This window comes from Elephantulus edwardii, unplaced genomic scaffold (genome assembly GCF_000299155.1).
Source record: "Elephantulus edwardii isolate Elephantulus edwardi_28Jun2011 unplaced genomic scaffold, EleEdw1.0 scaffold00025, whole genome shotgun sequence".
Classification (NCBI taxonomy): Eukaryota; Metazoa; Chordata; class Mammalia; order Macroscelidea; family Macroscelididae; genus Elephantulus; species Elephantulus edwardii.
The window spans coordinates 17,353,763-17,366,475 of NW_006399775.1; positions in this window are offsets into that span (position 1 = coordinate 17,353,763).

The following is a 12,713-nucleotide window of genomic DNA, read 5'->3' on the forward strand; positions in this document are numbered from 1 at the left end:
TAAAAAATTAAAAATTAAAAAAAAGAAATTGACATTAAAAAAACAAAACAAAACCAACAACATTAACAAAATGAGACTGAATGGCTAAAGACCATTCCGGACATTTTATTTGGTCTACATCGTCCTCACTGACCTCATAGCTGTAGGTGTCCCCAGGCTGTACAGCCCCTGGGAGGAGACTGCACCAGGGAGATTCAAAGTGTCAGGGGGGTCACCTTTGAGTTGGCACTATAACTCCCTGCACACTATGCCACCAGAGCTCATATTTGGCCTGCAGTTATTTTTAAAATAATTCGAGCCAATATTTTATATATTTGTCATCTAAAAGCCCATAGATCTAGCTTCTCTTGGAAAAACAATAAAAAGATCTGGTACTAGTAGGCCTGCACTCTGCCATGGTGGTTCTCTTTAAAATGGCCTCTTACAGAGTGTCATGGGTGATTTTCTTAAATACAGAAACAGATTTTATTCATGTCTATCTTGAAGACAATGGTTTAAGAAATGAGAATATTTATTTGTTAAAAACACCCAGCCCTCTAAGCTTTCCCTATCAGAATCTGAGCGTGTAACAGCTGATGACATTGCTACAAACTGGAGACTGTACTGTCCCCAAACTACTGGCATTAGGCCTGGATGTAAAGCAGGTTTCTGTTGCCTTTTCCAGGCTATTTTCTCCCTTTATTTAAAAACCTGTCATTAGACTGTGACATCTGCTACCTGGGTTATTTCCTGCTGCACTCAGCTACAATCCTTAGTTTCCATCTCCTCCTTACTCTCTACTACTCCAATTCTACTCCTCAGGGATTTTAATCTCCAAGACACCAAGATGAGCTTCCCTCTTACCTCTGAGTTCCTTATTTCCTTCTGGTAATTCTGTCTTCTAACCAACCCTAAGAGCTTTGGTGGCTCAGTGCTAAGGAATTGCACTGCCAACCCAAAGGCATGAGTTTCAAATCTTCCAGTTGCTCCACAGGAGAAAGAGATGCAATCTCCTCCTGTGGAATTTAATTTACTGCCTCTGAAAATCTGCTGAAGGTCAGTTATAAGTTAGCTCTGACTTCACAGCACATAACAACTACTACCAACCCACTCCAACTGAACTTTGCCCGAACTCTTCAATAATCTCAAATGCCCACCTTCATCTTCCTTCTCTCCAGCTCACTTCTGTGTACTCCATCGCCACTGTTTGTGCATTGATGCCACTATCTTCTGTGAATCTGTAGGAGAGCTGCTAAACCAAAGGTGGCGCCACTTTAGTGGTTTGAATCTCCCAGTGACTCCAAGATAAAAAGACGGTAGTCTCTTCCCAAAAATCTGCTGGATCAAGCACCTATGTTTACTTAAAACAATGTTAAAATGGGGGCGGGAATCTGCTAGAGTCTATTTCAATTTAACAACTGAGATCCAAATTTGCCCCAATGAGGTACTCGTTTTCCTTAACCCAGATGATTAAATTTCTTGGCAAATCATCAATTCTTGTTTGTATACACTATTAACTCCCTTCTCTATTCCTTATACACATGTGATTCAAACAACAACTCAATTAAATTCAATTGAGAAACTGGAGACAGCAGAGGGACAGCTCTATCAAGTTGTTATAAAAAAGAATATGGGAAGCAGCTGAAAGGAAGACCTAGGTCAAGAAAGGATTTTATTTATTTTTTTAAAGATGGGAAACATAACATCATGCTTACATGTCAATGGAAATGATACAGAAGGGAGAAAATAACTAATGATATAAGAAACGTGCAATTCCCTAGGACCATAATTTTTAATAGGTTAACACACTAGATAAAATCTAGAGCACAAGGGAAGGTGTTGGCTTTTGCTAGAAGAATAGAAAGGTCATTCATACAAACAGGAGAAGAGGTGCAGAGGCAAAGTCAGGTAAGTAGCTGTGTTGGTGGGAGTTGGAGGAAGTTCACTAATCTTCTCTTGAAGCATTCTTGTTACTTTCTCCTTCTGAGAAGATTTTACTTGGTTCCAGAAAATGCTTTCTCAGTCTCTTTTGCAGTTTTCTTTCCTTTTCCCAAATTGAATTTGAGAGTGCCCACCAGTTTTCTAGCATCTGAACCCTTTTATTTTTATAGTTATGTCCATTCATTTACAAATTCAGGCTTTAAAGCAACTATAACCTAATGACTCTCAAATGATCATCTCCCGCTTACCTAAGTGTGCTGAACACTGACCTGTAAGTCAACTGGCCATCTCTATTTGGTTGTACAATAGACTTCTTACATGTGCATTTGCAACTCTGGCTAATCCCAACTACAGAATATGAAATGTATTGATGAGCCTTTTCAGTTAGTTCACTATGAAAGCATTCATGTGGCTAACTCCTCTGTATGTATGTGTTTCTCTAGGGTAGGGGACACTCACACTTTTTACTGTGGTCTCACTAACACAGTTCAGTCTAAGCCACTGTCATCTTGCCCAGATAACTTCTTGTTGTTGTTCTCAGGGGCCAAGTCGAGTATGAACAATAGGTCCTATCTTGTGCATCCCACCATCTCCGATACACTTAAGCCCACTGATGCCACATTCTTCTTCATAAAATCCAGCTTCACAAATTATTTGCTCAGTATACAGATTAAACATAAATGAAGGATACCACTCTGCCCTACACCGCTTCTAATTTTAAACCAAGCAGTGCTCCCTTGCTCTGTTCAGATAGGTTTCTAGGTTGCTTAGTCTAGGTACAGGTTTCTCATGAGCACAATTAAATGCTCTGAGATTCCCAATCTTCTAAATGTTAGCCTTAGTTTGTTATGATCCACAGTCAAATGACTTTGCATAGTCAATAAAACACAAATAGACATTCTTCAGGTATTCTCTACTTTCAGCCAGGGTCCATCTGACATCAGCAATGATATCACTAATGCCATTGCCTCTCTTAAATTTAGTTTGAATGTCTGGCTATTACCTCTCTATGTACTTATTTTTCTAGCTATTTTTTAATGATATTCAGCAGTATTTTGCTTGCATGTGATATTGATATTGTATACTAATTTCCAAATTCTGTTGAATCACCTTTCTTGGGAATAGCAACAAACATGGATCTTTTCCAGTCAGGTGGCCAGGAAGCTGTCTTAAAAACTTCCTGACATGGACTGGTGAACACGTCCAGGGCTTCATCTATCATTTGAAATATATCAACTGGTAGTCCACCAATTACTGGGGGCTTTTTTTTTTTTTTTGCCAGTGCCTTAAGTACCACTTCAACTTCTTCCTTCATTACTATTAGCTCTTGATGATGACGTTGTTGTGTGCCACCGAGTCAGAACTGACTCACAGCTGACCCTCCTCCAGTGGGTTTTCAGAGGCAGTATTCACATGGGAGGAGATTGCCAATCCTTCTCCCACAGACCAGCTGGAGGATTCGAAACACGTACCTTTGTGATTGCAAGGCAGATCCTTACTTGAGGCCACTTTTCAGTGTCTATCAGTTCTTTCTGGTACAGAGAATCTGTGTATTACTCCCACACTCTTTTGATGTTTGCTGGATAATTCAAGATAACTTCCTATTTCTACTGACCTTTTAATGTTATGTAAATTTGCCCTTTGAGACAACAATAGTTTCATCATAATCACCTTCACTTCACTGAGGTTCTGAGTCTCTTCTTGCACTGAAGTGAAAGCTAAGAACCATGTACATTGGTTCCAACTCACCTACCTACAAACTCTACTTAAAGACACAATTAGGAAAGGATCTCATTCATAAGTCAGGCACTGTAGGTACTTAACTAATTGTTATGCAAATCCTACTTAAGATATCTCTAGAATTAGTGAATTCATATCTGATAACTTTATCTTCTATAGCCAAAATAAAGAGATTAAATTCCAAGCAATACTTCTTTAATATTCTAAAAGAATCATGGCTATATCTCTAGAAAGTAATGAGAACATATTTTTAGTCTCCTTTAATTCTGTAGATTTTTAAATTTCAAGTTTCATATGTATTATAAAAGGTAAATTAATATTACATCTGTACCTTCTTTTTCTATTATGAAAAAAAGCAATTACAAGGGAGCTCTGGCAGCCTAGTGGCAACAAGCCGCACTGCAATCCCAGAGGTATGCAGTTCGAATCCACCAGATGCTCTACTGGAGAAGGAGGGACAATCTCCTCCTGTACCAGTCAGACACAATCTGACCGTACACACAGAAATAATAATAATAATAATAAAGAATGATAATAATAATAAAAGCATTTACCCATTAGGACTGTTATGTCCTAATGACAAATGGCTAATTCACACTCATTGTCAGCTTTCCCTTTCAGAGCAGCTGGTAGACTCACCTCTAGGTTGCGAGCACAACTCCCTATTCACTAGGCCACCAGAACGCCTTTACATCTATTTAGAAAACTTATTTTCTAGGCACTGTTGTCCTAAGAAAGGAGCTCTGGCAATGTAGTCCATAGGGCGTTGCACTAACCCAAAAGCTGAGCCTTTCTCGCATCCAGGGGAAAGAAGAGCAATTTCTTCCCAAGCATTTACATCCTCAGAAACCAAATGGTGATGGTTGGTGATAAGTTGGTTCCAACTGGACAGCAATAAATTTTTTTAGTTGTTCTTAGGAGATCCAATGACTCAGTGTATTATGTGCTGGGTCATTTAACTAAAATATTGTCAGTTTAAATCCATTAGCTTCTCTAAGGGAGACAGAAGGCCAGGTTTGTCTGCTAAAGATTTACAGCCTCCAGTGAAACAAGTCAATCATAAAAGGACAAATGCTATATAGGACTACAGTTATAAAAATCTAGAAAAAGGTTTACATCCAGATAGAATCAGTCTACTATAGTTACTAGGAGGAGCGTAGAATACTATTTGGTAGAAAATGAACATTTATTGGAATGGACAAAGGGAAGGACACTGGAATGAATGAATGTCAGACACTGTGCTAATTGGTGCAACTGAACAGAGTGTGCATGAATGATTAGGAGAAAGCCAGCATGTTTTGTAAACTTTCACTCATATCACAACTAAAAAGGAAGAAGACTTAGAGCTTCAGAAATGCAATGGAGGATTGCTGAGTTGAAATCAACTAGATAGCAGTGAGGTTGGGTGGTTCTACTATATGCTGCTTGACATATAGCAAGGATTCACTTCTTCTTCAACACAACCCTAAGTACTAGTTAGCATTAATGGTTTGCTATTTAGCCTTTTTATCTCCAGGTTACAGATTTTTCTCATTTTAAAATGAAAACCAAAAAAAAATTGATTAAATTTATGTCTTTCAAAAAAAAATAGCAATTCTTCTGAAATTATAAAATCTCCCAAATTAGAGAGATTTATGTATAGGATTAAAGAACACTGGTATTACAGTGTGTTATGTGCTGCTCTTCTAACTGAACAGCTGCTGTCCAGTCAATTGCAGCTCAAAGCGATCCTTCACTGGCTTTCTGAAATTACAAATCTTCACAGGAGAAAATGGCCCTCTTTCTCCCATGGAATAACCAGTGGATTTTAACCACTGATGTTCTGGATAACAGTACAATGCATAATGCACCATGCCACCAACTCAACTCAACTCATGGCCACTGACTTTCCAGCAGGTTTTCCAAGGCTGTAAATCACAGGAGCAGATGCTCGTCTTTTTCCTGCAGAGCCACTGGTGGATTTAAACTGCTAACGGGGTGCAACCTTTGGATTAGCAGAGCCACTCCCTGTGGACCATATTACCAGAACGCCTTACAAATAACAGTGGAATAGTAAATGTGCCTACATCTTGTAGATAGTTAGGAATGTCATATGAGGAGTATATAAATCACCCAGCTGTCACAGAAATAGACTCAGTTTAGTTCTCATTTCCAAGTTGCCTTTTTTGACTACTACATTAGAGATTCTGAGAATTTGGAAAGAATGAGGGAAAATAAATTAGCTTTTCAGTCAAATTTACAGGATGAGGAAAAAAGACATGCAAGTGTTGAGGAGAACAGTTTAGTAACTAATGTCACCAAGTGATTCTGAATAGCATTCCTAGCCCTAATTTCTCAGAATAAATTAATATATGTGCTAAGGTGCAAAAGAGGCGGATTCTTTCTAGGCCTTAATTCTCCTCAGATAAAACGCCAGCTCTGTGACCCCAAACACAAAGCCATTTCTGCTTGGCCAGAAGAAATACACACAAGAAGCTCGCCCAGCTACAACTGTTACTCTAGAAGACTAGTTTTTGCTTTCATATTTTTTCCCCCTCAATTTTCTTTAACTACTTTTTGTTTAAAATCTCTTCTACCTCAGGAGACAGATGGCTTCCTTCTTATATCCTAAGGGCAGTGAGGGGACTCACACCACTGCTGATGTGGTGTGCTGCCGTCACTGAGTTCCTTACCAGGGTCTTAGTGCAGACCAGCTTGATACACTGGAGACTGATAATCCTTTTTGTGAGTTTAACACACAAAGTCACAGAACTTTCCCATCTCCAGCCTTAGGCCTAGGTACTCCTTGGGGCTGCTTCTTACACAAACTGGGTGCATGCAGTGGAGGCAGATTTTAGCGCGAGCAGTCAGGAATTGCAGCTCACACTTCTTGTGGTAGGTGTTTCTCTTGTCCCTGGTCTTATGGTACTTGTGCCACTTGTCCCAGAGATACTCATTGCCTGGAAAAAGCTTTCAGCCTTATTTTTAAGGTCATACAATGTTATCAAAAGTCTGGGTATATAAACTTTAGAATAACTTAGTAAACTTTTTTTTAAAAACACTTTAAAATATCACCAATAGAATTTTCTTTTTACATTTTAAGTACAAATCTGTCAACTTAATATTAACCTATTAACACAGATTTTTTTAAAATTTATTTTATTATTTTGTGTGCGTGTACCGTCAAATCAGATCTGACAGGCACAGGAGGAGATTGCACCACTTTCTCTAGCAGAGCATCTGGTGGATTCAAACCATGTACCTCTAGGATTACAGTGCAGCTCCTTGCCACTAGGCTACCAGAGCTCCCTTTAACAAAGAATTGTTTTTAAGAAATTATTCCCAGTCCAAGGTGGAAGAAATAGAAATCACTTGAAATATGTTAAATCTTTAGTAAATACCTATCAGGAGCTCTGATTATAATTTATTGCATGTTCACATTCACATATAATAACCTTGAAAGTGAACAAAAGTAGCAAAAGCCTCATTATTTGCCAGCATATTTTTTTTTAAAAAAAACCTCACCAATTCTTATCAATAGCTTTGATCAAAAATGAAAGCACAATCATATAGAAAACCTAGATTTATTTGTTAAGCTATTACAAAGATCAAACAGTTCTCATCTTAAGTATGTGGGAAACTTCATCCTAATATCATTTGTTCTGTTACAGAAATCGACCCAACAGGTTGGAGATTGAAGGATAAAAGGTTAGAACAAAAAGGACTAAAATTTTGCAGGCATGTAAACATGGTAAAAGGAGCAAAAGCTACTAAGAAGTCCAAGACCTGTTCAGTGGTGGCAAGAGTGGCTGGGACGTTTCTGAAGAGACTACCCAGAGATGTCTGAATTAATCTGGGTCCTTAATTATTAAAAGATCCTTGCTGCTATGGAAAATTAGCAGAAAGGCTCACTTTCTGAGATTTGTCTCGCCTCCTTTTCCAGCCTACTTTCACCTCCACCCTCCTATGCACTTTCACCATGGATGCCTACCAGCTTATAGAAGACACATATAAGGCAGGCAGATACGCTAGGCCTACTCAGAGGACACCTAGACACAGAAAGCTTTGGGTCCATTAATAAACTACAGATACCCTATTAGTTAATTCACCTTTGTTAATAAAGGTCACAAGTTTCTTCTGCAGGTGACAACTTGCTGTCACAGTACAGTCTGTCCCAAGAAAGAACTCATTCAGCTGAGTTTGGAGAAGGATAAGGACTTTCATCTACCCCTGCTCCAATGAATGAGACACAAAGTTCTCTCCTACAGTAATGGGTAGAATCTGAAAAACAAAAGGTTTACAGCATTAATAATAATGACAGTTATTTATTGACAGTTTACTTAGATTCAGTTTGTCTGGGCACTTGGTTGTTGCAGCTGCATCGGATTCCGATTCAAAGTGGCCTCAGTCTGCAACATAGAATTGCTCCACTTTCTGAGGCTGTCACCATTCAGAGGCTGTCTCCCAAAGCACCTCTAGGTGAGTATGAACCTCTAATTTTCTGGCTAATAATTGAGTACTTAACCATTTGCACCAAGATATTATTACTTCTTTTTTTTTTTAATTACTTCATTTGTTAAGAATCTTGCAAAGCAAATATCCCTATTCTACAAACGGGGAAAATAAGGATGAGAGAGTTTAGATGCTTGTCCAAAGGCATAATCAGTACAAGAGAAGAGCCACAATCCCATCATTCATATGCCTCCCCCTGTACCCCTCTCAGATATTGACAGGTCTTTGTTGGTTAATATAATAGCTTCATTATCTTCAAATTTTTAATGGCTGCATAAACATATTAATTATCTCTTAATTATTCCTTCAAGGCAAATACAATTTTAAATTAGCAAAAATTCCTCAGGGTCCCAAATTCAGGTCAATTATTCAGATGAAGAATATGCCACACCAACTCCAAGGGAGTCTGCGTGACAAAATCATCCGATTGAGGCGAAAACGTCAAGGAAGTCAGCCTCTCGGAACGTGTGCTTTCTCCATGATTGTTCTTGGCCTTTCTGTAATTTCTCTTCTATTGTCTCTTTGTGTTTTCTATGTGGGACAGAGAAAAAAGGCTGTGTTCTTTACACAAAGTGTTCCTACTAAAAGTTTGTTAGATGTTCCCAGAAAGAACTAAATGGAGGTGATGACTTTGATACGCAAACATTACCTCCAGTTCTTTTAGCATTACTAAAACTTCTCAAGAATAATAGGATTTTAAGGGAATTCATGGATGCATTATAACAAAAAAGAATTAATGGTGGAAATCATAGAGATAACCACCCCAGAGATTCCTAATTTCTAGGGCTTATAAGAACTCCTTCAAAGGAAAAACCCAAACCCTTGCCCCCCACCATGAGAACACCAGGTGGAAGAATTGTTTATCTGTTAGGTAATGGTTGTTTGTGGCAGCCCCCTATTGGGAGAGGCCCTTACAGAATTCCAGAGCCTACAGATAAACCTCTTCCATATACTGGAAAATATGATTAATTTAATGCAAAACACCTTGATGGTTTTTGGGATATGTTTTTCAAAAGGTTTGAAAGTGACCAGAAGGAAGATGTTATGAAAGGTATAAGTGGTAAAATAAATCTGAAACATGAAATTGGAATGATGAATTAAGCGATATTACCACCCAAAACATCTTTTGTATAAACCTAAACCCCCTTATTGAAATAGTGATCACCCCTAGAATAATGGAAAGTGTAAAAGTGTTGTCTTTTGAATGGAAATAAATAATATTGCAGATTCAGCTGAAAATGTAAAATGTATCAGCTTAAATTTAAAATGTAACTTTTTTACTTTGTAACTTTGTAACCCAAGCAAATTGAAGAACAGGTTTAAAAACAAGTTAAAAAAAAATGTTTAAGGGAAAAGCCATTGTCTACCAAGCTCTCCAATTACCAAAGAACCATGACCGTAAAGAATAGCCTTTCATGCTCTCCAAGAAACCATGACTATAAAGAATAGCTGTGTACAAGAAAATAATGCAAACTTTATTTTTTACTTTTGTTGTTTTTCTGGCTGTTGATTAAGTCTCTAATTGTAAAAATGGAGTATAAATGTATCATGTTAAATGTAATAAGCAGGAAAAGGAAAGAGAAAAGGAAAGGAAAGGGGAGGAAGAAAGAAGAAGGAGAATTAGAATGACTTAGAATTAAAATCATCAAGATCACTTGACTGTTTGTCTTGTGTTCTTTCATCGTCCCTTTGCTGAACTTCTACCCACCTTCATGTTCCCTCTTCGAGACCCTAGACCTCAGGCTTATAAGCCCCTCCCAACTGGAGCAGCCCGCGGCAAGAATACGCATAAATTTTATGAATAAATAAAGCTCCAGAATGAATAGAAGACAAAGCAGTAGCTCATTAGGATGTCTGTCACTATTTTATTTACGGTTCTTTCAACAATGCAAAGTAGTCTAATAATTCTCACGAGGGAACTACGGTAACATCCTATTTGTTTAAGCATTAATGACATATCAAATGAATTTCTCATGATCCTTATTAAGAATAACTACCATCTCCCCCAGCCCACCCCCACCCTGCTTCCTGTTTCTATTTTTCAAGAAATTCATAAGGTCCAAAAATCTGGCTTTTAGTTTCAATAAAAATTACAGAATAATTCATCACTGAACTGGACAGACTATCATACTGATGTCCCATGATTTAAAACAGTGGTATTACTGACTATGAAAACTAAGAATTAAAGATATGGTTGTAGCAACTTAAGCAGATGACTATAGCCATTACAGAAGAAACACTGCTAATTCTAAAAGGTATCGTTAGCAATGACAGGAATAAATGTGGAAACAAAAATAAATTATTTCGAGAAATGGATATAAATCACAGAACTTCAAGAGTTATTTGCTGACAGTCTTACTGGCAAAGGAGGGAAAAGTAAAGATCCAGTATCTCAACTACTGGTTAGTATAGCAAGCAATGATATAATCACAACAATTTGGAAGATGATTAGAAGTTAAGTGAGAAAAGCTGAGGTGTTTTTTTTTAAATTTTATTTTATTGTTTTTGTGTGAGTGTACCGTCAAATCAGATCTGACTGGTACAGGAGGAGATTGTCCCTCCTTCCTCGGCAGAGCATCTGGTGGATTCGAACCGTGAGCCTCTGGGATTGTAGTTGCAGCTCCTTACCACTAGGCCACCAGAGCTCCCCAAAAGCTGAGTTCTGATTAATAAAAATGGAACATGAGTACAGGAACTGGAGAAAAAGCCCGTGATTGCATAAGATTCAAAATGAAAAACTGTACCAGAACAGAACTGAGAGCCTTTTAGAGTATTTATCACAGTAGGGAGTAATGAGGCATTTTACAACCTAACTGGGTGACTAGAAATGGTCAAAATGCATAAATCTTGGCATGCACAACAGTATGCTTTAATAAAATTTAAATATCTAGATATAAATTAGTCTCAAAAATGAGAAAACTAGGATTCAGAACAACAATGTTCTTAAGGTCAGAGGTAGGAGGATATTGTAGGAGGACACTAAGGAAAAAATGTAACAGCACAATGTAAAAATCTTAACAGTTAATAAAGGAAGTAGTCCTTCAATTGTTATTGAATGAGCAGTTGAGCTCCTCTCTGTTCTCTGAGTAACAAAGTAGCTAAGATTCAAGAACAAACTTCAGGCGAAGCTCTTGAGTATGTTGTTGGTACTGTTCTGTGCCATGAATTCAATTCCGACTTACACCAACTCCATGCAGCAGTGCAGAACTGCCCATTGGGGCTTTCTTGGTTATTCTCTGTCTGATGCAGATCACCAGGTCTTTCTTTTGTGGAGCTACTCAAATGCACTATCACTGAGTTGATTCTGAACAACACAGACCCTTCACTGGGTTTCTGAGGCTGTAAATTTTATGGAAGAAGATTGTCCATCTTTCTCCCTCAGAGGATTTGTTGGACTTCAACTGATGATCTTACGTTTAACAACCAGAACATAGCAGACTACATCACCAGGTCTCCTCACAGAGTCACCGGTAGGTTTGAACTGCAGACCTTTTACTGTACAGCTGAGTAATTAACCACTGTACTACGGGCCTCCTTATGAAACACACAGGAGAGCTCTTACGTGGAACAAGAAAACCAGGCAGGAATTGCTTTTGGAAATATGTGCAAATCATTCTTGCATACCAAAGTGACCAGGACTTCTGTCCTGACAATTCTCAGAAGGGAAATAAACCAAGAGAAGGTTACGGTTAAAGGCTTAAACTTTTTGAATTAATCTTATTTCCTCTTTAAATTGAAAAGCATTGAGTTGCAGCAAAATCTCTGCATTGTTTTCTTATGAACCCAGGTGACTCAAAAGCAGAACAGGATAAGGCTCTGCTATTCCCACGTTAGCAAACCAGGAAGGACTGTTTCTGAAAAAAGGCCATTCCTCTAGGTTCACTGCAGACAAATCTATGTCTTATGTTTTTATTTACTAGCAATACTTACTGTAATGCATTGCATACGACAGATGATTCAATAAATTAACTGAACACTGCCATATCTTTAAAGATATTTCTAAAAAGTCATGTTATTATGTACCATCAAGTCGCCTGCGACTTGTAGTGATCCTACATACAGCAGCTCTAAAGGCCTGTCCTGAGTCAGCCTCACTAACTTAGACACACCAACCCCCATTGTCCCATCTCATCCGGGGTCTTCCTCTCGTGCACTGTCCCTCCAACCCTTCCAAGCAAGATGTCCTTCTCTAAGGACTGGTCCCGCCTTGCCATGTGCCCAAAGTATGTGAGATAAAGCTTCAAAATCCTAGCCTCCAAGGAGAAACTTGGTTTCACCCTCTCCAAGACAGATCTATTTGTTTTCTTGACAGTCCGTGGTATGTTCAAGCCTCCTCCCGCACCATAACTCGAAGGCATCAATTCTTCTGTCATCCTTGGTCACTGTCCAGCTCTCTGATGACTACGGCCTGGATCAGGCACACCTTAGTCTCTAGATTGACATTGTCGCTTCTTAGTTGTCTGGATAATAATTTAAATTGGGGGCTGGGGAAGAATTTTTAATAACTGCAGAAATAATTAGCATTTTTCCAAAAGGTTAATCAATACATTTTGACACAAATA